Source organism: Salmo salar, chromosome 12 (genome assembly GCF_965601325.2).
Source record: "Salmo salar chromosome 12, fSalSal1, whole genome shotgun sequence".
Lineage (NCBI taxonomy): Eukaryota > Metazoa > Chordata > Actinopteri > Salmoniformes > Salmonidae > Salmo > Salmo salar.
In genome coordinates this window covers 96235606-96262247 of record NC_138302.1, presented here as the reverse complement: position 1 = coordinate 96262247, position 26642 = coordinate 96235606, and the positions used below count along the sequence as shown (strand labels likewise).

At 43.8% G+C, this 26642-nt stretch overlaps 1 protein-coding gene across 1 annotated transcript in view; it reads right to left on the bottom strand.

Moving 5' to 3' along the window:
- The window catches only part of gli1 (GLI family zinc finger 1), a 144346-nt gene extending 123276 nt beyond the window's left edge, over positions 1-21070 (bottom strand). The window contains exon 1 of the mRNA XM_045691921.2: positions 20664-21070. The gene's annotated coding sequence lies outside the window, so the exon portion shown is untranslated. The remainder of the gene's footprint in view (positions 1-20663) is intronic.
- Between the last annotated feature and the right edge of the window lie 5572 nt (positions 21071-26642).

Here is a 26642-nt window from a genome sequence, read left to right as displayed (position 1 = left end):
GAGATGCAGCCTAAAGCCTACAGCCTACTACAGTGAGATGCAGCCTACAGCCTACTACAGTGAGATGCAGCCTACAGCCTACTACAGTGAGATACAGGCTACAGTCTACTGCAGTGAGATGCAGCCTACAGTCTACTACAGTGAGATGCAGTCTACAGCCTACAGCCTACTACAGTGAGATGCAGCCTACAGCCTACAGCCTACTACAGTGAGATGCAGCCTATAGCCTACAGCCTACTACTGTGAGATGCAGGCTCCAGTCTACTACAGTGAGATGCGGCCTCCAGCCTACTACAGTGAGATACAGCCTTTCAGCCTCCAGCCTACTACAGTGAGATACAGACTACTACAATGAGATACAGCCTTTCAGCCTCCAGCCTACTACAGTGAGATGCAGCCTCCAACATCCAGCTTATTACAGTGAGATACAGCCTCCAGCCTGCAGTCTACTACAGTGAGGTGCAGTCTACAGCCTCCAGTCTACTACAGTGAGATACAGACTACTACAGTGAGATACAGCCTTTCAGCCTCCAGCCTACTACAGTGAGATGCAGCCTCCAACCTCCAGCTTATTACAGTGAGATACAGCCTCCAGCCTGCAGTCTACTACAGTGAGATGCAGCCTACAGCCTCCAGCCTACGACAGTGAGATGCAGCCTACAACCTACAGCCTACTACAGTGAGATACAGCCTCCAGCCTGCAGTCTACTACAGTGAGATGCAGCCTACAGCCTCCAGCCTACGACAGTGAGATGCAGCCTACAACCTACAGCCTCCAGCCTACTACAGTGAGATGCAGCCTCCAGTCTACTACAGTGAGATGCAGCCTCCAGTCTACTACAGTGAGATGCAGCCTACAGCCTACTACAGTGAGATGCAGCCTACAGCCTACTACAGTGAGATACAGCCTACAGCCTACTGCATTGAGATGCAGCCTACAGCCTACAACAGTGAGATGCATCCTACAGCCTACTACAGTGAGATGCAGCCTACAGCCTACTACAGTGAGATGCAGCCTACAGCCTACTACAGTGAGATACAGCCTACAGCCTACTACAGTGAGATGCAGTCTCCAGCCTCCAGTCTACTACAGTGAGATGCAGGCTCCAGTCTACTACAGTGAGATGCAGCCTACAGCCTACAGCCTACTACAGTGAGAAGCATTCTACTGCCTCCAGCCTACTACAGTGAGATACAGACTACTACAGTGAGATACAGCCTTTCAGCCTCCAGCCTACTACAGTGAGATGCAGCCTCCAACCTCCAGCTTATTACAGTGAGATACAGCCTCCAGCCTGCAGTCTACTACAGTGAGATGCAGCCTACAGCCTCCAGCCTACGACAGTGAGATGCAGCCTACAACCTACAGCCTACTACAGTGAGAAGCAACCTACAGCCTCCAGCCTACTACAGTGAGATGCAGCCTCCAGGGTACTACAGTGAGATGCAGTCTACAGCCTACAGCCTACTACAGTGAGATACAGCCTACAGCCTACTACAGTGAGAAGCAACCTACAGTCTACTACAGTGAGATGCAGACTACTTAAGTGAGATACAGCCTCCAGCTTACTACAGTGAGATGCAGTCATGCACAGCTGCTTTGCCAAACAAATAGGCCTATAAGCCTGCTTCAAACATGGAGAATCATGGAGCTCATGAGTTCAGCAACACGTTGTGATATGGCACAACACACTTCTGGGAATCAAATTCAACTCACGTAATCAGAAAACAGTCAGTATCTGGTGTGACCATCATTTGCCTCATGCAGTGCGACACATCTCCTTCGTACATAATTAATCAGGATGTTGATTGTGGCCTGTGGAATGTTCTCCCACTCCTCTTCAATGGCTGTGAGAAGTTGCTGGATATTGGCGGGAACTGGAACACGCTGTTGTGCACTTAAATCCAGAGCATCCCAAACGTGCTCAATGTGTGATATGTCTAGTGAGTATGCAGGCCATGGAAGAACTGAGACATTTTCAGCTCCCAGGAATTGTATACAGATCATTGTGACATGGGGCCGTGCATTATCATGCTGAAACATGAGGTGATTGCGGTGGAACAATGGCACGACAATGGCCCTCAAGATCTCATCACGGTATCTCTGTGCATTCAAATTGTCATTGATAAAATGTAATTATGTTCGTTGTCCGTAGCTTATGCCTGCCCATACCATAACCCCACCGCCACCATGGTGCACTCAGTTCACAATGTTGACATCAGCAAACCGCCCATCCACATGACGTCATACACACTGTCTGCCATCTGCCCGGTACAGTAGAAACCGGGATTCATCCGTGAAGAGCACACTTCTCCAGCGTGCCAGTGACCATCTAAGGTGAGCATTTGCCCACTGAAGTTGGTTTACGATGCCGAACTACAGTCAGGTTAAGACCCTGGTGAGGACGACGAGGATCTTGATGAGCTTCCCTGAGATGGTTTCTGACAGCTTGTACAGAAATTCTTCAGTTGTGCAAACCCACAGTTTCATCAGCTGTCCGTGAGGCTGGTCTTAGACGATGCTGCAGGTGAAAAAAACGGATGTGGTGGCCCTGGGCTGGCGTGGTTACACGTGGCCTGAGGTTGTAAGACCGTTGTACGTACTGCCAAAACGATGTTGGAGGTTGCATATGGTAGAGAAATTAACATAACATTCTCTGGCAACAGTTCTGGTGGACATTCCTGCAGTCAGCATGCCAATTGCACTCTCACTCAAAACTTGATACACATGTGGCATAGTGTGGTTTAGAGTGGCCTTTTATTGTCCCCAGCACAAGGTGCACCTGTGTAATGATAACGCTTTTTAATCAGGTTCTTGATATGCCACAGGTGGATGGATTACCTTAGCAATGGAGAAATGATCACTAAAAGGGATGCAAACTAATTTGTGCAAAACATTTCAGAGAAATAAGCTTTTTGTGCATATGGAACATTTCTGGGATATTTTACTTCAGCTCATGAAACATGGGACCAACACTTTACATGTTGCGTTCATATTTTTTGTTCAGTATAGTTTGAATCACACTATATGACAATAAACATAAATGTTCAAATGAGTAATCAATCATTCTATTCTCCTCAAAATCTTCTTGTAAAATCCCCCTCAAATACCAGTGGGATTAGTTGAGTTTTCCTCAGGTGTAGCTTGGTTCTTCTGTGCTGACTGAACATGTTTCTCAAAAAGGAAAATGAGTCCTCGCATGTACAGAGCATTCTGAAAATATTCAGACCCCTTCCCTTTTTACACATTTTGTTACGTTACAGCCTTACTCTAAAATAGATTAAATTGTTTTATTTCCTCATCAATCTACACACAATAACCCTCAATGACAAAGCAAAAACTGGTTTTTAGAAATCTTTAGAAATAAATTCAAAATAAAAAACGGAAATATCACATTTCCATAAGTATTCAGACCCTTTACTCAGTACTCAGACCCTTTACTCAGGCAGCGATTGCAGCCAAAGTCTTCTTGGTATGAAGCTATAAGCTTGGCACACATGCATTTGGGGAGTTTCCCCCATTCTTCCTTGTAGATCCTCTTAAGCGCTTTCAATTTGGATGGGGAGCGCCGCAGGGCCACTCAAAGACATTCAGAGACTTGTCCCGAAGCCATTCCTGCGTTGTCTTGGCTGTGTGCTTAGGGTCGTTGTCCTGTTGGAAGGTGAACCTTCACCCCAGTCTGAGGTCCTGATTGCTCTGGAGCAGGTTTTCATCAAGGATCTCTCTGTACTTTGCTCCATTCATCTTTCCCTCGATCCTGTCTAGTCTCCCAGTCCCTGCCGCTGAAAAACATCCCCACAGCATGATGCTGCCACCACCATGCTTCACCATAGGGATGGTGCCAGGTTTCCTCCATACGTGACGCTTGGCATTCAGAGTTCAATCTTGGTTCCTTTTGGCAAACTCCAAGCTGGCTGTCATGTGCCTTTTACTGAGGAGCGGCTTCCATCTGGCCACTCTACCATAAAGGCCTGATTTGTGGAGTGCTGCAGAGATGGTTGTCCTTATGGAAGGTTCTCCCATCTAGACAGAGGAACTCTGGAGCTCTGTCAGAGTGAACACAGGTTGCTTGGTCACCTTCCTAACCAAAGGCCCTTCTCCCCAGATTGCTCCGTTTGGCCGGGCGGACAGTTCTAGGAAAAGTCTTGGTAGTTCCAATCTTCTTCCATTTAACAATAATGAAGGCCACTGTGTTCTTGGGGAGCTTCAATGCTGCAAAAAATTGGTACCCTTCCCCAGAGCTGTGCCTTGACACAATCCTGTCTCTGAGCTCTACGGACAATTCCTTCAACCCCATGGCTTGGTTTTTGCTCTGACATGCACTGTCAACTGTGGGTCCTTATATAGACAGGTGTGTGCCTTTCCAAATCATGACCAATCAATTGAATTTACCACAGGTGGACTCCAATCAAGTTGTAGAAACATCTCAAGGATGATCAATGGAAACAGGATGAACCTGAGCTCAACTGAGTCTCATAGCAAATGGTTTGAATACTAATGTAAATCATATATATATATATATATATATATATATATATATATTTTTTTTTTTATACAATTGATAAAATGTCTAAAAACCTGTTTTCGCTTTGCCATTATGGGGTATTGTGTGTATATTGATGAGGGGGAAAAACTATTTAATAAATTTTTGAGCAAGGCGGTAACATAACAAAATGTGGAAAAAGTCAAGGGGTCAGAATACTTTCCGAATGCACTGTACATGCGATTTCTTGCCAGCTGCCCATCATTAACAAGTGTTGACACCTCAGTACCCATATCCAAACTTGTTTTTCTTCCCACAGTGCAGTGCATTTCAAATGCTCTTTGCTTGATGTGTGCCTAGCCAATCCTTTGGTACTATCAGTAGCATGCTTCCAGTTAGAATACCCAGCTTGGGTGAAGGCCTTTTCTGCATGGATAACTTCTTAGCTAGCTGTAAACTTTGTACTTTGTACTCAACTTTGTATGGTGTGGGGGCTTGAGGCAAAGTTAGGTGAAGCAGCTTCAATGGTAAAGTTCACCCCGCCCTTATAAATCAAAATCAAAAATTACAGGTGGAAGCTTATCACGTTATTTACTTAGCCTACCACAGATGAGAAGCGTTTTTTCCCCGCTTTTTATGGAAACCAAAAGGAGTCATACCTAACCTCCCAAGTGGTTTATCCGAGCCCCCCTACACGCCCCCCTACACACACCGCAGTGCGCTCTGTCCATTGTGCTGACAGCGCAGAGGATACACATTTTGCTACAACTGAAGGGGCACAAGTTTCAACTAAGGGCGCTAAGCCACCTTTTGGCCCCTCGTGGAGCCGATCTACAGTCAGTTGTAGTAAGCAGTAGGAATCTTGTGGACATGGCTTCATTCTAACGGCTCTCCACGGTGACCTCTAACCCACAGCGGATTGATGTCCCCATCTACTGGCACTTAGTCGCGTGTCTGTACAATACCTTATTTCTGACACTGCTAACGATGGACTGGTTGTTTGAACAGACCAAAACTCAATTTATGACTTGTTTGGGGTGACTGTGCTTGTGGTAGTTGGTTGTCACACGTGTGTGTGTGTGTGTGTGTGTGTATGTGTGTGTGTGTGTGTGTGTCCTTTTGCTTACGACATTACTCTGTAAACACCTAGTAAGATATCTAGTCATGTGTGTCACTTCGAACATTACTCTATAAACACCTTGTAAAGGATCTATGATTACTTTATGATCACCTGTGTGCTGATTTGGTCTGATTTAAGTGGGGTGCGATCATGGGATTGCTTTGTCTCAAACAGCTACTCGTTCTGTACCCAACAACATATTAAAAGGTACTATTTTTACTACTGTTCACTGAAAAAGTGAATCACAATATGAACTACAGTAGTACTAAAAGGATATGCGTACGAAAGTGAGACAAAGCCACACACTAAAAACAAATGGTTCTAAATAGTGCACCAAATCTTTTTTTTTTGGCTTGTTACCATAGCGGATCCCTTTTTGGTGCTATATAGAGCCTATATTTTGAAAGTTCTATAAAGAACCATGCTCATAAAGTTCTAAATGTAACCTGTATGGTGCTATAAAGAACCCTTTCCTAAGGTTCTATAAAGAACCCTTTCCTAAGGTAGAACCCTTTCCTAAGGTGCTATAAAGAACCCTTTCCTAAGGTTCTATAAAGAACCCTTTCCTAAGGTGCTATAAAGAACCCTTTCCTAAGGTTCTATAAAGAACCCTTTCCTAAGGTGCTATAAAGAACCCTTTCCTAAGGTAGAACCCTTTCCTAAGGTGCTATAAAGAACCCTTTCCTAAGGTTCTATAAAGAACCCTTTCCTAAGGTTCTATAAAGAACCCATTCCTAAGGTTCTATAAAGAACCCTTTCCTAAGGTTCTATAAAGAACCCTTTCCTAAGGTTCTATAAAGAACCCTTTCCTAAGGTGCTATAAAGAACCCTTTCCAAAGGTTCTATAAAGAACCCTTTCCTAAGGTTCTATAAAGAACCCTTTCCTAAGGTTCTATAAAGAACCCTTTCCTAAGGTTCTATAAAGAACCCTTTCCTAAGGTAGAACCCTTTCCTAAGGTTCTATAAAGAACCCTTTCCTAAGGTTCTATAAAGAACCCTTTCCTAAGGTAGAACCCTTTCCTAAGGTTCTATAAAGAACCCTTTCCTAAGGTGCTATAAAGAACCCTTTCCTAAGGTTCTATAAAGAACCCTTTCCTAAGGTTCTATAAAGAACCCTTTCCTAAGGTGCTATAAAGAACCCTTTCCTAAGGTTCTATAAAGAACCCTTTCCTATGGTTCTATAAAGAACCCTTTCCTAAGGTTCTATAAAGAACCCTTTCCTAAGGTGCTATAAAGAACCCTTTCCTAAGGTTCTATAAAGAACCCTTTCCTAAGGTGCTATAAATAACCCTTTCCTAAGGTTCTATAAAGAACCCTTTCCTAAGGTTCTATAAAGAACCCTTTCCTAAGGTGCTATAAAGAACCATTAAAAATTGGTTATATACAGCACAAAGAAAAGGTTCCGCTATGGTTACAACCCTTTTTGGGGCTATATAAAACCCTTTAAGAACATTTATAGAGAATTGTTCTATAAATTACCCAGGTTTGTTTCTGCATAGAAAAGTCTTGGGCAGACCGCCCAAGTGTTTTGTCGAGCTGCCTATGTCCAAACAGTAAAAAATATATATCATTTTCGGGATGGGATTTTTGTTGTTGGTGTAAACTTAAACGACTAAATGAAGATATAAAGTATGTAGAAAAGATAATGGACCTATATATTTTTCAATAAGATCATCTTGGATTTTATTATAATGTTTGAGTCACTCAGATAACATAAGCCATGGCAAAATGTGTAAAATGTAAGGAATTTAGCTTTAAAACAGCAATATTCTGTCACTACGGCCAACATGAGGGCCTAAAAGTTTCGGTCAGCGACTACACCATTGGCCAAACCCCTGAGGAGAGAATTGAGAACCACTGATTAAGTCAACAGTTCTCAATTGACACAAGGCCATATGTGAGTGTTTCACAAGACACCATCACTGGCCATAGTCATAGATAATATGTAATGGTATGACACAACAGATTAGAACAACTGGAATGACACTGTCGTTTACGATCGCACAAAAAGAGCTGTGTGCAAACCACGACCTGCAAAATACTAATGAGCCACCATCCCTACATTTTAACTGTCACTATCACCTTTTGTGAATCGCAAAGAGCCATTAAAGGGCTCATTACGGTTCCACATAGAACCATCACCTTTCCCAAAGAACACTTGAGGAACACTCTTTTCTTAGTGTGCAGAGACTGAGAGACAGAGAGACAGAGACTGAGAGACAGAGACTGAGAGACAGAGAGACAGAGACCGAGAGACAGAAAGACAGAGAGACAGAGACTGAGAGACAGAGAGACAGAGACTGAGAGACAGAGACTGAGAGACAGAGACCGAGAGACAGAAAGACAGAGACTGAGAGACAGAGACAGAAAGAGACATTGAGTGACAAAACAAATAGGTACCTGCCAAAATAAAGGAAACCCCAACATAGTGTCATAATAGGGCGTTGGGCCACCACGAGCCGCCAGAACAGCTTCAGTGCACCTTGGCATAGATTCTACAAGTGTCTGGAACTCTATTGGAGAGATGAGACACCATTCTTCCACCAGAAATTCCCTCATTTGGTGTTTTGTTGATGGAAAACGCTGTCTCAGGCACTGCTCCAGAATCTACCAGAAGTGTTCAACTGGGTTGAGATCTGGTGACTGAGACACACACATACACACACACACACACACACACACACACACACACACACACACACACACACACACACACACACACACACACACACACACACACACACACACACACCCTTTAAACCCCCTGTGCTCCTTTGAGACCCCTCTTTCAAAGTCACTGAGATCTCTTCTTCTAGCCAAGGCAGCCAAAATAATGGGCACCTGGTCATTTCCACAGAGGAAGAGAAAGAAGGACAGAAGACAGACAGACTCTTCTTCCTGTAGTCAGGGTGTGGGACTGGGTCTGGTGAGGACAGACTCTACTTCCTGTAGTCAGGGTGTGGGACTGGGTCTGGTGAGGACAGACTCTACTTCCTGTAGTCAGGGTGTGGGACTGGGTCTGGTGAGGACAGACTCTACTTCCTGTAATCAGGGTGTGGGACTGGGTCTGGTGAGGACAGACTCTACTTCCTGTAGTCAGGGTGTGGGACTGGGTCTGGTGAGGACAGACTCTACTTCCTGTAGTCAGGGTGTGGGACTGGGTCTGGTGAGGACAGACTCTACTTCCTGTAGTCAGGGTGTGGGACTGGGTCTGGTGAGGACAGACTCTACTTCCTGTAGTCAGGGTGTGGGACTGGGTCTGGTGAGGACAGACTCTACTTCCTGTAGTCAGGGTGTGGGACTGGGTCTGGTGAGGACAGACTCTACTTCCTGTAGTCAGGGTGTGGGACTGGGTCTGGTGAGGACAGACTCTACTTCCTGTAGTCAGGGTGTGGGACTGGGTCTGGTGAGGACAGACTCTACTTCCTGTAGTCAGGGTGTGGGACTGGGTCTGGTGAGGACAGACTGTACTTCCTGTAGTCAGGGTGTGGGACTGGGTCTGGTGAGGACAGACTCTACTTCCTGTAGTCAGGGTGTGGGACTGGGTCTGGTGAGGACAGACTCTACTTCCTGTAGTCAGGGTGTGGGACTGGGTCTGGTGAGGACAGACTCTACTTCCTGTAGTCAGGGTGTGGGCCTGGGTCTGGTGAGGACAGACTGTACTTCCTGTAGTCAGGGTGTGGGACTGGGTCTGGTGAGGACAGACTCTACTTCCTGTAGTCAGGGTGTGGGACTGGGTCTGGTGAGGACAGACTGTACTTCCTGTAGTCAGGGTGTGGGACTGGGTCTGGTGAGGACAGACTCTACTTCCTGTAGTCAGGGTGTGGGACTGGGTCTGGTGAGGACAGACTCTACTTCCTGTAGTCAGGGTGTGGGACTGGGTCTGGTGAGGTCTGTTCAAGAATCAGAAGCTCTGCCAGCCAACTCCCTCCCTGATCTGTCTCTGGATCCTTATCTCTCTGCTGTGACACGCAATGTGGTAACCAGCAGCCGAGGAGTGTGCATGTGTGTGTGTGTACATGAGGCTCCTTCCAATTCAACTGCATGGAAGTCGGAAATAATTGTTCCAGCAATAAAATGTAATAGCTTATCACATAAAAGCTGTGGAAATGAAGTGGACTGTGTATTAATTAACTTCTCGCCTTCTCTACGGAGTTAAACTGGAGGTTAAACTGGAGTGTGTGTTTACATGAAGTAGGTGGAGATGAAGAGAGAAGAGGACAGAACCTCAGAACATCCGAGTGTTCTAATGACGGAACCCAAACGCACGGTGGCCATGGCAACCAGAGTAAATAATAAACAGCGCCTGCCCTTCTCTTTCAGTCTTCAGAGAGGAGGACGACACCGTGTGAGTCATCATTCCATGAGAGAACACACACAGACACACACTTGCATGCACACACACACACACACACACACACACACACACACACACACACACACACACACACACACACACACACACACACACACACACACACACACACACCACACACACACACACACACTCAATCACGCACACCCGTACAAACGCACACAGACACATGCACACACACATGCACGCACGTTCCAAGATTTGAGGTATAATCTTTACATCTGCCTGTCAATGTGAATGACGTACTGACGAATGAAAACAGCATTTAAAACACAGACCTCTTGAGATATGAAGGGATAAGGACTTATGGTTAAACTACAAATATGAATCCAATTCAATTATTTAGATTTGTTTGTTTACCTCACTTGAATGTAAAACAAAAAATATGTACACATTAAATGAGATTGAAATGAAGCCATGGAGGCCTAAAGTGAGGGAAAAAAGTATTTGATCCCCTGCTGATTTTGTACGTTTGCCCACTGACAAATAAATGATCAGTCTATAATTTTAATGGTAGGTTTATTTGAACAGTGAGAGACAGAATAACAACAGAAAAATCCAGAAAAACGCATGTCAAAAATGTTATAAATTGATTTGCATTTTAATGAGGGAAATAAGTATTTGACCCCTCTGCAAAACATGACTTAGTACTTGGTGGCAAAACCCTTGTTGGCAATCACAGAGGTCAGACGTTTCTTGTAGATGGCCATGATCATTGCAACTCCACGTGGTGAGATCTTGCATGGAGCCCCAGGCCGAGGGAGATTGACAGTTCTATTGTGTTTCTTCCATTTGCGAATAATCGCACCAACTGTTGTCACCTTCTCACCAAGCTGCTTGGCGATGGTCTTGTAGCCCATTCCAGCCTTGTGTAGGTCTACAATCTTGTCCCTGACATCCTTGGAGAGCTCTTTGGTCTTGGCCATGGTGGAGAGTTTGGAATCTGATTGATTGCTTCTGTGGACAGGTGTCTTTTATACAGGTAACAAGCTGAGATTAGGAGCACTCCCTTTAAGAGACCCCCCCCCATACATCCGCTAACTATAATATGTAGTCTGTAGACCCCCTACCAGGACCTAAGATAACACAACAGGAAATGAGCACAGATCACTGTGGCATACGACTCCAGTGTGTGTGTGTGTCTCTCTCTCTCTCTCTGTGTGTGTGTGTGTGTGTGTGTGTGTGTGTGTGTGTGTGTGTGTGTGTGTGTGTGTTTGTGTGTGTGTGTCCTCACCTGTTTCCCATTACCACCCGCTTTATTTTTAATATCTACCACATGAGACGTCAGTAGCCTGACTCCCTCCTTCTCTCTCTCTCCCTCCCTTCGTCTCCCGGTTCGCCACCATCATTTGAAGGCCTAGTGAATCAGAGAGAGAAGAGATGGATCCCTCTGTTACTGTCAGCAGCTCTCCTCTTCTCCCTCTTTACGTCGCTCTCTCTCCTTACCCTCTCTCGCCATCCCCCATCTCTCTCCCTCCCTCCATTTCTCTCCATCCCCCTCTCTCTCTCCCAATCCTTCTCCCTCTTTACCTCTCTCTCTCCCTCCCACCATCTCTCTCCACCCCCTTCTCTCTCAATCCTTCTCCCTCCATCTCTCTCCATCCCCCATCTCTCTCTCTCTCCCTCCATCTCTCTCATCCCGCTCTCTCTCTCTCCCTCCCTCCATCTCTCTCCATCCCCCCTCTCTCACTATTTACCTCTCTCTCTCTCCCTCCCTCCATAACTCTCCATCCCCCCTCCATCTCTCTCCATCCCCTCTCTCTCTTTCACTTCTTCTTCCTCTTTACCTCTATCTCTCTCCCTCCCTCCATCTCTCTCCACCCTCTCTCTCGCTCTCTCTCTCCCTCCCTCCCTCCATCTCTCATCCATCTCTCTCTCTCTCTACACCACACATGTGCATACCAAACATCCATACACAAACATACCCACATACACAGGCAACACCCCCCAGGCTGTGAACACACACGTGTCCCAAAGACACACACACACACACTTTAGGCTTCCTCTGCTCTGAACTACATGGAAATCATCATGTTTGAGAGAGGAACTACTTATTTGCATCAATACACATTATTCTAAAATATTATTATTCTTTATTTTATTTAAAAAAAATGCAATTTCATTTTTCAAGACATTTATCTGCACCATTCATCCAGCAGTGAAAACAGATATTTCCCATGAACATTCCCCATTCCATTCTGTGTGACCCGCTGTGAATGCCATTGAACCTTCTAAAATGCCTAATGCCGTTGTCCGTTAACCAACTACGTAGTAAAGTCAAGCTCCTCCCCTACTCCTATCCTCCTTGTCTCCCCTATATGAAGTAGATAATAAACAAAAGTGAAATAAACAATACCATTAAACAGTACACATTACACTCACAGAAGTTCCAAAATAATAAAGACATTTTAAATGTAATATTATTTCTACAGTGTTGTAACGATGTGCAAATAGTTAAAGTACAAAAGGGAAAATAAATAAACATAAATATGAGTTGTATTTACAATGGTGTTTGTTCTTCACATGGTTGACCTTTTCTTGTGGCAACAGGTAACAAATGCTGCTGCTGTGATGGCAGATAGATACGGGAGTTTATCAAAAGTGAGTTTGTTTTCAAATTCTTTGTGGATCTGTGTAATCTGAGGGAAATACGTATCTCTAATATGAGGTTAGGAAGTGCAGCTCAGTTTCCACCTCATTTTGTGGTCAGTGTGCACATAGCCTATACGGCGGCCTTTCTCAATAGCAAGGCTATGCTCACTGAGTCTGTACATAGTCAAGGATTTCCTTTAGTTTGGGTCAGTCACAGTGGTCAGGTATTCTGCCACTGTGTACTCTCTGTTTAGGGCCAAATAGCATTCTAGTTTGCTCTGTTTTATTGTAAATTCTTTCCAATGTGTCAAGTAATTATCTTTTTGTTTTCTCATGATTTGGTTTGGTCTAATTGTGTTACTGTCCTGGGGCTCTGTGGGGTCTGTTTGTGTTTGTGAACAGAGCCCCAGGACCAGCTTGCTTAGGGGGCTCTTCTCCAGGTTCATCTCTCTGTAGGTGATGGCTTTGTTATGGAAGGTTTGGGAATCGCTTCCTTTTAGGTGGTTGTAGAATTTAACGGCTCTTTTCTGGGTTTTGATCATTAGCGGGTATCGGCCTAATTCTGCTCTTCATTATTTGGTGTTTTACGTTTATTTATTTATTTTTATTATTTTTTTCACCTTTATTTAACCAGGTAAGCTAGTGGAGAACAAGTTCTCATTTACAACTGTGACCTGGCCAAGATAAAGCAAATCAGTACGACAGAAACAACAACACAGAGTTACACATGGAATAAACAAGCGTACAGTCAATAGCACAATAGAAAGAAAAGAAAGTCTATATACAGTGTGTGCAAATGGCGTGAGGAGGTAAGGCAATAAATAGGCCATAGTAGCGAAGTAACTGCAATTTAGCAAATGAACACTGGAGTGATAGATGAGCAGATGATGATGTGCAAGTAGATATACTGGTGTGCAAATGAGCAGAAAAGTAAATAAAAACAATATGGGGATGAGGTAGGTAGATTGGGTGGACTATTTACAGATGGACTATGTACAGCTGCAGCGATTGGTTAGCTGCTCAGGCAGCTGATGTACACTGAGGATATTTTGGCAGAATTCTGCATGCAAAGTCTCAATTTGGTGTTTGTCCCATTTTGTGAATTCTTGGTTGGTGAGCGGAACCCAGACCTCACAACCATAAAGGGCAATGGGTTCTATAACTGATTCAAGTATTTTTGGCCTGATCCTAATTGGTATGTTGAATTTTATGTTCCTTTTAATGGCATAGAAGGCACTTCTTGCCTTGTCTCTCAGATCGTTCACAGCTTTGTGGAAGTTACCTGTGGCGCTGATGTTTAGGCCGAGTTATGTATAGTTTTTTGTGTGCTCTAGTAATTTGGGAAAGGAACGGGGGATACCTAGTCACTTGTATAAGTGAATGCCTTCAACTGAAATGTGTCTTCTGCTTTTAACCCAACCCCTCTGAATCAGAGAGGTGCGAGGGTCTGTCATAATCGACATCCTCGTCTTCAGCGCCCGGGGAACAGTGGGTTAATTACCTCTACGGGATCGGTGTGCCCCCCGCGGGACGGTTGAGCTAACGTAGGCTAATGTGATTAGCATGAGGTTGTAAGTAATTTAAAAAATCCTAGGACATAGACATATCTGAAATTCTTGTTAATCTAACTGCATTGTCCAATTTACAGTAGCTATTACAGTGAAATAATACCATGCTATTGTTTGAGGAGAGTGAACAATTATGAACTTGGAAATGTATTAATAAACCAATTAGGCACATTTGGGCAGTCTTGGTAGAACATTCTGAACAGATATGCAATGGTTCATTGGATCAGTCTAATACTTTGCACATACACTGCTGCCATCTAGTGGCCAAAATCTAAATTGCACCTGGGCTGGAGTAATACATTATGGCCTTTCTCTTGCATTTCAAAGACGATGGTACAAAAAAAACGCATGTTTTTTTCTTCGTATTATCTTTTACCAGATCGAATGTGTTATATTCTCCTACATTAATTTCACATTTCCACGCAGGTGGCAGCGGGAGGAGGTAGGGAACTGGTCTGTCTGCCCAATATAAAAGATCAAAACTGGCGGAGGAATAAAAATAGCATAAATAGGAAAGTATACCAGTTTCATTTTAGGACCAGGATGTTGACAATTGTGCCATACAGATTGCAAAATAGTTGGGAAGAGATTTTTGATGTACCTATTCCATGGTACAGGGTGTATGAGTTGATATATAAAACAACACAAGATTCAAGACTTCGTGCTTTTCAGATAAAATTATTATATAGAATTCTTTCCACCAACAAAATGTTGAATATTTGGGGCATAAAATCAACGAAGCTCTGCAGATTTTGTTGTGAGGATACAGAATCAATAGACCATTTATTTTGGTATTGCCCTCAGGTAGCCTGTTTCTGGTCTCAGGTTCAGGAATGGCTGAAAATGCATAGAATTGATCTAAAATTGACCCTAGAAATAGTACTGTTAGGAGATCTGGAGAGACCGGCTCAGTCAATTACTAATTTACTAATACTCTTAGTAAAAGTATTTATCTTCAACTCGCAATCTGTGGATTCTATTCGATTATATAGATTGAAATTGTACGTTAAATCTCACAGCATATTTGAAAGATATGTCTTGCGTAGAAACCCGAAGTGGGTGGCCAGCAGAGATAGATAGGGACGGGCTGAGGGAAGCTGAGGGTTGGTATGTGGAATTGGAGACAAGTGGGAGTGGAGTTGCTGTATTAGAGATAGAATGATGATCAAAGATAAACGTTTTGGTTTTTTTTTAAGTCAAAATAAAACTTACTAAAAAATAAAAACTACATTTGAATGACGCTAAGGGGCAGTGTTTTTACAACTAATGCCGGGTTTGCCTGAGGCTGATGCCGTGCAGGTGTTTGTACACATGCATATACACACACTCATTCAAATAAACACATACACGAACACACACATACATGTAATAGTGCCAGACATGCACACAAACATATACAGTTGACATTGCTGTTATTGCTGGGGGTTTTTGCATTGTTGTTTGCTGTTTTCTTCTGTCTCCTTTTTTCTCTTTAGTTCATTCTCTTGGTTGTTGGTGGATTGGGGGGGTTCTTGGAGGTGGGGAACGGAATTAATTGTATTTTTTATTTTTCTTCCTGGGGACTGTGGGAGGGGTCTTGAATGGTTGAGGGACAGCTATACGTAGCACACAGGAGGACATTTTTCTCTGTTGAGATCATTTCATTTTGAATTTCTAGACAAATATAAAATGTTCCTGTTTTGATTAATTTAATAGAGTGGGTTAGGCCTGCTCTATACGAAATTAGCATACCCTCTGAGTCCCTTCAACTGTTTCACACCTGGTAGTTTGGTGGATGGGACTACCAGCTCTCTGTAACCTAGAGGGCAACCAGTGGGTCCATCTCCTCTATACCATGCTTCTTGTAGGATGACACTGTCTGCATTTCCGATTTCTTCGGTGAAGTCTGGGTTCCTGCTCTTTAGGCTAAAGGCAGATGACCTCAGGCCTTTGGATATTATTTTCCTCCCCCCTCCCACTCCTTCCCTCCCTCCTTCTCTCCCCCCTCCACCTGAGGCAAACTAACGACACAAGCGTCTGTCATCAAGGTTTTATGGTGAAGATGTTTATATGATGAGTTAGTATGCAGATGATCTTTGCACGTGAAGATGAGTAGGTATTCAAGGAATGTGATCAATGACTTGGTCATTATATCAAAGCAAGCAAAACAAAGTAGAACAACAACTTTCCATTGATTGACAGGAGGCATTCAATGAGATAGAAAAAGAGAAAGACAGAGAGAGACATAGAGAACAAGACAGAGAGAGGAACAGACTGACTGAACAACAGTGATAAGATTTATGAACAGCAACACCACAGGGCAAAACATCTGACAGTCTGAATGTCAAAACCCCCACGAAAGAGAATAAATGAACAGAATAAAATAAAACTTTCTTCCCTTATGTTTCCTCATATCCTCACAGAAATGGGAGATAAAAAAGATGAAGGGAGAAAGGGAAGGTTTAATGGGATAAAGAAAGTGAGAGGGGTCCATCTCATTGTGTGTGAGTGTCTGCATGCACAGAAGTTTATCCCCTGGTGTTTCCGCTGCAGCCAGTCCCAGTCCCAGTCCCAGTCCCTCTCTGCACCACACACCGCTCCCTGTAGCTGCCCAGTGCTGCAGCAGTTCTGAAGGCCCAGGGGCCGGGGACAGACAGACAGACAGCTGATTGTTTCAGGTTCACAGGGTGTGAAAGGGCCTCTGATCCCAGTGAGGGTGGTCCCTCTCTCTCTCTCTGTCTCTCTCAGAGGTGGGAGGAGCGATGGGACCAATGCCGTGAGTCACGTGTTCCACGCTAAGCAGACCAAAATGGAATCTGCTGTACAAAAACACACCACTTGTTGCAGTCTGCTTGTTCTGCCTAGAAGTGGTCTGCTCTGGTCTAGTCTAGTGTAGTCTGGTCTGCTCTGGTCTAGTCTAGTGTAGTCTGGTCTGGTGTAGTCTGGTCTAGTCTGGTCTAGTCTGGTCTAGTGTAGTCTGGTCTAGTGTAGTCTGGTCTAGTGTAGGCTAGTTTAGTCTAGTGTAGTCTGGTCTAGTCTAGTGTAGTCTGGTCTGCTCTGGTCTAGTCTAGTGTAGTCTGGTCTGGTATAGTCTGGTGTAGTCTGGTGTAGTCTGGTCTGGTCTAGTCTGGTCTAGTGTAGTCTGGTCTAGTGTAGTCAGGTCTAGTCTGGTCTGGTGTAGTCTGGTCTGGTGTAGTCCGGTCTGGTCTGGTGTAGTCCGGTCTGGTGTAGTCCGGTCTGGTGTAGTCTGGTCTAGTCTAGTCTTGTGTAGTCTGGTGTAGTCTGGTCTAGTCTAGTCTGGTCTAGTCTGGTCTAGTCTTGTGTAGTCTGGTGTAGTCTAGTCTGGTCTGGTGTAGTCCGGTCTGGTGTAGTCTGGTGTAGTCTGGTCTGGTGTAGTCTGGTGTAGTCTGGTCTGGTGTAGTCCGGTCTGGTCTGGTGTAGTCTGGTCTGGTGTAGTCTGGTCTGGTGTAGTCTGGTCTGGTGTAGTCCGGTCTGGTGTAGTCTGGTCTGGTGTAGTCTGGTCTGGTGTAGTCTGGTGTAGTCTGGTGTAGTCTGGTCTGGTGTAGTCTGGTCTGGTGTAGTCCGGTCTGGTCTGGTGTAGTCTGGTCTGGTGTAGTCCGGTCTGGTGTAGTCTGGTCTGGTCTGGTGTAGTCTGGTCTAGTCTGGTGTAGTCTGGTCTAGTCTGGTGTAGTCTGGTCTGGTGTAGTCTGGTCTGGTGTAGTCCGGTCTGGTCTGGTGTAGTCCGGTCTGGTGTAGTCTGGTCTGGTGTAGTCTGGTCTAGTCTAGTCTGGTGTAGTCTGGTCTGGTGTAGTCCGGTCTGGTGTAGTCTGGTCTGGTGTAGTCTGGTCTAGTCTAGTCTGGTGTAGTCTGGTCTGGTGTAGTCCGGTCTGGTGTAGTCTGGTTTGGTGTAGTCTGGTCTAGTCTAGTCTGGTGTAGTCTGGTCTGGTGTAGTCCGGTCTGGTGTAGTCCGGTCTGGTGTAGTCTGGTCTGGTGTAGTCTGGTCTAGTCTAGTCTGGTGTAGTCTGGTCTGGTGTAGTCCGGTCTGGTGTAGTCTGGTCTGGTGTAGTCTGGTCTAGTCTAGTCTGGTGTAGTCTGGTCTGGTGTAGTCCGGTCTGGTGTAGTCTGGTCTGGTGTAGTCTGGTCTGGTGTAGTCCGGTCTGGTGTAGTCTGGTCTGGTGTAGTCTGGTCTAGTCTAGTCTGGACTACTGTGTGTTCTCTGCAATGCTAACTGCCCGCATCCAAAAGCGTGTTTCTTTTACGTCTTTGCTTTAGCCTTGAGTACCGGTATTCGCTTTGATTATATATTTTTTGGTTTATTTTTAGGAAGACCTATGGTGACTTCCAGAATAACACAGTCCCCAGAGTGTGTCTAAGTCCGCTCTACGCTCCCTGTTGAAAACTCCAATCATAATTCAAGACCCGTTCCCAACGTTTACATAAACAATGAACCGGTTAAGTCACAATATGTGTGTTGATAATAATTAGGTTTATAACAAGATTCTAATCTATATTGATGATCAAACCATTTATGAATGATAATACAGTATTTATTTTTTTATTCAACCTTTATTTAATGTGTTCTTAACTTAGCTGTCTGGTTAAATAAAAAGGTTAAATAGATAGATAGATAAACTCTGAGGTAAATGAGAAAACAAACGTCATCTTGATTGTGATAAAACATTCTGGTCTGAGAGGCAGCTATCAGCATAAAGAGGAAAATAGTTCCTTCCTGTATGCTTTATCTGTTTAGGCCCTGTCCTAACGGGGAGCCTTTTGGCCGTAACACAGGGCTATTACACTGATAAATACCAGGGGGGGAAGAAGATCCCCTGCAGAGGTTTTCACACCAACCAGACCACAGACCAGTCATGGGACAAGTGAAAATACCTCCTGTCCTCTTTTCTTCTCTTCTTTCCTCTCATCTTGCCTTTTCTCTCCATCTATCCCCTCTTCTCCTCTCTAAATCTCAAGCCCTTTACATTTCTCTAATAGTAATAATGTCCCATCTTGTCCCATAAAGTCAGGAGATTGTTCTTGTTAAGTTGCAGGGTCAGTAAAACCTCCAGTCCAGGATGACAGTCTATATGCAAGTACACATATTTTTTCCTGACCGTGTGACCAGAACAGGAAAACATCAATGCCCTTAAGCATAGATGTTGAATTATATTGTGACAGTGTTGTGGAGTGTGTTGATTACCACATTTATTTTGGCTGTTGAGCTCAATCTGGATTTGACAAACCCTCAACACTAGTCTAATGTTGTCTAATGGTCTTAATCTGACCGCATTAGCAGATTAACTTTTAAAACCTATTTAAGAGTAATTACTGATAACAAGTGTTACGTGTGATTTCATATTAGCGGTTTGCGCCATTTTCTCAAAAGACAGACAGAATGAAAGAAAGAAAAAACACATTTCAAAGACAAGACCACTCTAAAGGACTTGGCTTATGAAATAAGCCTACATATCTCATCAACTTCGACAATAAATGCATTATTTTTCAAGTAACTTTCTTCACCTCTGAGTAGGCTATTTTTCGTATGAAAATAAAACATTTACTGGGCCATCTTTCACTTTTCAAACTCACCTTAGAATCCTGTGGTAGGCTACAATAATGATTTCGTTTTGCTGTGGGTGTCCTGACATAAGCACATTTGGAAAAGATATTGGCACCTGAAGTATTTCAGGTTACAAGAAACAGCTGTTCTCAAGCGCCACCACGACCCTCTCTATGTAATTCTGTAAAGCCGACATAGAGACACACAGCCAGGCGAGGAGCTGCAGAAGGCCAGGCCGATGGCTCCGATGGCTTTTGAGTGTGTGTGGCTGTGGCACAGGCCGAATATAGAGGATGGAAACCTCAACTACCACATATTATGTTTGGGTGGTGGTGGGAGACGTGCAATTCCAATATTCTCGACAGTGATTTCTTTTTGTTGTTGTTGCTTTACGCTCGTGCCAAGCGCGTCATCAGCACGAGAAGCAACATCTCCCTGACGCAAAGACCAACTCCAAGACCTGCATTGATTCTTAAAAAGCTATCAAAACTTTAAGATAGAATTTACAAGTTCCGAAAAGAAGAGAAGGCGAGTTGGGAATGTCCAAAGATTAAAAAAATTTTAAAAACGAGAGGCATTCTTCAATAGTCTAAATAAGGTATTGAAATGCACAGTGTACTGAAGATATTTAAGATGTTCTCCACTGAAAGCAATAGCCTATAATCAATCAATTTAAATAACTTAAGCCACTGAATTTGGCTAACATTGAGCATTTTGTTTATTCAATGTAAACACTGCACGCACCGCCATCACCTATTAGATTGAATATCCCATTTCGACCATCATCCCCGAAGTGACACCAATCTGACAATAGCTATAATATACTCAACATGACATATTACATGACTGCTAAATCCAAATTGAACTGGCATATAAACAAACACACTTTTAGCACCACTATTAGGCCTAAATTCAAAAATCTCTTCTATCAACGACTTTAGCTTACTTGGAATTAGAAACAGAATAGGATAAAGCAAAGCAAGTGTACCTTCGATGAAAAGTTGATGAAGTCTGCATCAGTTTGTTGACTTGATCCTCAGGGCTTTGGGACTTTTGGAAGTTCGGTGGCTGAACTCGCGACCGTCCCGCTGGGGGTTCGACAATTTCCAATCTCTCTATCTGAGTTCTTCTGGCACACAGATGGGTCAGCCGGAATGAACCTGTATCTTCTCTCTTCTATTCCACCTCCCGTGTTCAAACCACGTCTTTATCCACTTTTTTTAGGAGCTTCTTTCCATAGTTTTCTTTATTCACAAAATTCACGAAATCAGTGTGCAGGACAACATTGAACGAACCCCATTTTAGGAAACCAAAGATCCGTAAACCCGAAGTTGGCTGCTCAGTCAATGGGGGAACGCTAGACCTCTCTTCTCCTCCCCACTCCCTCACCCCCTCCCTCCCTCACTTTTTTCAAAGTCTGTGGACCACCCCGAAACAGGAAGTTCACTTTTTGTTTTTGTTGAGAGAAAAAAAGCCCATGCTGTCTGGTTGGTGGAGTTTTCTTAGTGGAGTAGTTAACAGTTTCTTCCACTGGCTGAAGACCTTCAAATGCACTCCAACAGAATAAATCATCTGTTAAAACAGATAATAATAGAAAAATAATCATTACATAACAAGAACATGTTACTGTAAATGTTAATCATAATTCACTATCATATGCATCATATGAAAATTATCTGTCATATGGTGGTCAGAAAATTCTACGGGGTCTCATTTGACTTTTATTTATAAAACTTGTAGAAATGTTTGAACTTTTTCTTTCTTGGGGCAGCAGCATATGTGGCACTAGGGATATTGGTTGCTGAATGTAATAGGCCTTAGTGGAATTCAAGGTAGTCTACACCGCAAAACCTGGACTGGAGACAGGCCACCACGTCCTAGGACGGGATGCATGCAGTAGATTAGGAACGCTGTTTGAGAATTGAAGGCGCATTGCATAAGATGTATTGTCATAGGCTAGGTTTCCAGCCCATTTGCGACAGATTTTCATGCGAATATTCAAAAATCTGTACAAAACAATATGACTATTTTCCCACCGGAGATGTGTTTCTATCAAGCTGACTTTGTGCTGATAAAAGGCTGTGTGTGATGACATAAATGCACATACAAATAACTTTTGCCATTAAATTCCCATCTACAGAATGAAAAATACAAGTTAATGGGTTAATGTTGCATAGGCTTACATTTTAAGTCATGATTTTTTACAAATCTGAGCAGGAGATCTTTGCTTGTATTTGGACTTTTACATGGCATTGAATGACTATTGAATGACTATTAGGTCTGAAGAAAAATCGAATTACTATTTCAATAACATCTGCTATATATGTTTTATACTTGAGGTTCATTCCCCCCTCCAGCCCTCCAGCCCTAGGTCTATTTTCATTGAGAATATGATACCAGAAGTAAGAAGCAGGTCTTCTAAAGGTCTTATAACCTGAAGGTTCACAAAGGATTGAGACCATGTTATACATTTAAAATGAACTTGGTTTTCATTCCCCTTAATAAGATTGAATGTAATTTAAAGCAATGATAGCTGTCTGTCTGACACAGACACCAAAGCCCAGCCCATAATACACAATGCCCAACAGCAGGTATTGCCAAACTGCAGTACGCACAATGCCATCTGGGGTACGCCAAATAAAAATGTGATTCACATTTTTTTTTGCTTCACATTTTCAAACAGTCCATTTATATTTTCCAACGGGGCTGTACATTTGGGTGAGTTTTTTTTCTCTCATGAGTAGCCTCATTTCACTGCCAAAAATGAAATTAAACATCTAGTGTTCAGCGAAATAACAACACAATGTCAAATACAGGTAGCCTATGTAACAGTGTAGGTTCCGTCCCTCTCTTCGCCCCAACCCGGGCTCGAACCAGGGACCCTTGCACACATCAACAACTGACACCCCACGAAGCATCGTTACCCATCGCGCCACAAAAGCCGTGGCCCTTGCAACGCAAGGGGCAACCCTACTTCAAGTCTCAGAGCGAGTGACGTCACCAATTGAAACGCTATTAGCGCGCACCACCGCTAACTAACTAGCCATTTCACATCAGTTACACTCACCCCCCCTTTGACCTCCTCCTTTTCCGCAGCAACCAATGATCCGGGTCACGGCACCAATGTAACAGTGTAGGTTCCGTCCCTCTCTTCGCCCCAACCTGGGCTCGAACCAGGGACCCTTGCACACATCAACAACTGACACCCCACGAAGCATCGTTACCCATCGCGCCACAAAAGCCGCGGCCCTTGCAACGCAAGGGGCAACCCTTCTTCAAGTCTCAGAGCGGGTGACGTCACCGATTGAAACGCTATTAGCGCGCACCACCGCTAACTAACTAGCCATTTCACATCGGTTACACCTAGTCAAATAATTAACATCCAATCACATTAACCGTTACTCTCTCGCGGGAATTCCATTAACGGTCCGTATGTAGCCAAACGTAGCTGCTGCTCATTCCGTTAACTCAAAAATTGATAAGTGGTTAAAATAAGTAAGGCCTGCGTCCATAGAGACACATACCAGCTCTACTTGTAGTACTGCTACTACCAGCAGTACTACACCTGCACCTGTTGAAGACACATGTTGTTCTGCTTCCATGAGCACATCCAATGCTAGCATCAGTAATTGTACATTTGTTGTTAGCCCAGCTAGCATGGACACTGACAGTTGTGAATCTGATGCAGCCGAAGATCTACTGCCCCCTTACTCGGAAAAGCACTGAACAACAGACAGGGACGTTGGACCATCGAAACTTTCACTCTTGCGCAGACATTTAGAAATAAAACATGCCAATTCGAAAAATAAGCCACAAGAGTTTTTTGAGCGAGAATTAAGACGACTTTCGAGTAGTAAGACATGTATAAAAGTAACAAATACCATTAATAAGAAGGGGCTAGAAGCACCTTATATGGTGAGCTACCGAGTGGCTAGGACAGGCAAGCCCCATACTATTATGGAGGACTTAATTCTTCCTGCTGCCGTGAATATGGATGGGACAACGCTGGGGGGAAAAGGCCCCAAAAAACTATACAGACAATTTATTCATCAAACAACACTGTTTCACAACGCATCGGTGACATGGCAGGAGATGTTTTGAAACAATTACTGCTTCGCATACAAGCCAGTGAATTCTATGCGTTACAGCTGGATGAGTCAACAGACTTGGCGGGCCTTGCACAGCTCCTGGTATATGTCCGTTACGTTTATGGGGGGTCAATTAAGGAAGACATCCGCTTCTGCAAACCACTGGAAACCAGGACAACAGGAGAGGACATTTGTTAATTACTGGACAGCTTTGTGACATCAAATGGACTTTGGTGGTCAAGATGTGTTGGTATCTGTACTGATGGCGCAAAAGCCATGACAGGGAGACATAGTGGAGTGGTAATGCGTGTGAAAGAAGTTGCTCCTGACGCCACTTGGGTACACTGCAGCATCCACCGAGAGGCTCTTGCTGCCAAAGGAATGCCTGACAGCTTGAAAAAACGTTTTGAACACTACAGTGAAAATGGTTAACTTTGTTAAAGCAATGCCCCTGAACTCTTGTGTATTTTCTGCAATATGCAATGGTATGGGCAGCGACCATGTAACGCCTTTACAACATACAGAAGTGCGCTGGTTATCAAGGGGCAAAGTATTGACACGTTTTTTTAAATTGAGAGACGAGCTTAAAGTTTTCTTTACTGATCATAATTTTCACTTGTCTGACCGCTTGCACAATGACAAGTTTCTCACACGACTGGCCTATCTGGGTGATGTTTTTTCTCACCTGAATGATCTGAATCTAGGATTACAGGGACTCTCCGCAATATTAAAGTAAATGTGCGGGACAGAATTGAGGCTATGATTAAGAAGTTGGAGCTCTTCTCTGTCTGCATTAACAAGGACAACACACAGGTCTTTCCATCATTGTATGATTTTTTTGTGTGCTAATGAACTCAAGCTTACGGACAATGTCAAATGTGATATAGCGAAGCACCTGAGTGATTTGGGTGCACAATTACGCAGATACTTTCCCAAAACGGATGACACAAACAACTGGATTCGTTATCCCTTTCATACCCTGCCTCCAGTCCACTTACCAATATACGAACAAGAGAGCCTCATCGAAATTGCAACAAGAAGGTTCTGTGAAAATGTAATTTAATCAGAAGCGACTGCCAGATTTCTGTATTGGGCTGCACTCAGAGTATCCTGCCTTGGCAAATCGAGCTGTTAAGACACTGATTCCCTTTGCAACCACGTACCTATGTGAGAGTGAATTCTTGGCCCTCACTAGCATGAAAACTAAATACAGGCACAGACTGTGTGTGGAAAAAGACTGAGACTCTCTCCAATACAACTCAACCTTGCAGAGTTATGTGCATCCTTTCAAGCACACCCTTCTCATTAACCTGTGCTGAGTTATTCACAATGTTTGATTAACAAATTAGGTTTTATATGTAAGATGGCTAAGTAAAGAGCAAAAATATTGATTATTATTATATTATTATTTGTGCCCTGGTCCTATAAGAGCTCTTTGTCACTTCCCACGAGCTGGATTGTGACAAACTCACACTCATCCTTATGTTTAAAAAATGTATTGTATAGTGTGTGTGTAGACAGACAGACAGACAGACAGACAGACAGACAGACAGACAGACAGACAGACAGACAGACAGACAGACAGACAGACAGACAGACAGACAGACAGACAGACAGACAGACAGAACTCTGTCTGTCCATATTAAAATCTGTAGAATGTAACCCTACATTGACAATCTGACGTTTGAAAAGTAAACAGGGTTTTGTGAATGTTTTCCGCATACTATTAAATCAAATCAAATTGTATTTGTCACATGCACCAAATACAACAGGCTTACAGTGAAATGCTTACTCACAAGCCCGTAACCAACAATGCAGTTTTAAGAAAAATAACTGTTAAGTAAAAAATAGATAAGTAAAAAATACAAAATAAAAGTAACAAATAATTAAAGAGCAGCAGTAAAATAACAATAGCGGGGCTATATACAGGTACCGGTACAGAGTCAATGTGGAGGTTATATACAGGGAGGACCGGTACAGAGTCAATGTGGAGGCTATATACAGGGGGGTACCGGTACAGAGTCAATGTGGAGGCTATATACAGGGAGGACCGGTACAGAGTCAATGTGGAGGCTATATACAGGGTGTCACGGTACAGAGTCAATGTGGAGGCTATATACAGGTACCGGTACAGAGTCAATGTGGAGGCTATATACAGGGGGTACCGGTACAGAGTCAATGTGGAGGCTATATACAGGGTGTTACGGTACAGAGTCAATGTGGAGGCTATATACAGGGTGTTACAGTACAGAGTCAATGTGGAGGCTATATACAGGGTGTTACGGTACAGAGTCAATGTGGAGGCTATATACAGGGTGTTACGGTACAGAGTCAATGTGGAGGCTATATACAGGGGGTACCGGTACAGAGTCAATGTGGAGGCTATATACAGGGGGTACCGGTACAGAGTCAATGTGGAGGCTATATACAGGGAGGACCGGTACAGAGTCAATGTGGAGGCTATATACAGGGTGTTACGGTACAGAGTCAATGTGGAGGCTATATACAGGTACCGGTACAGAGTCAATGTGGAGGCTATATACAGGGGGTACCGGTACAGAGTCAATGTGGAGGCTATATACAGGGTGTTACGGTACAGAGTCAATGTGGAGGCTATATACAGGGGGTACCAGTACAGAGTCAATGTGGAGGCTATATACAGGGGGGTACCGGTACAGAGTCAATGTGGAGGCTATATACAGGGGGGTACCGGTACAGAGTCAATGTGGAGGCTATATACAGGTACCGGTCAGAGTCAATGTGCGGGGGCAACGATTAGTTAAGGTAATTGAGGTAATATGTACAAGTCGGTAGAGTTATTAAAGTGACTATGCATAGATAATAAACAGAGAGTAGCAGCTGGGGGGGCAATGCAAATA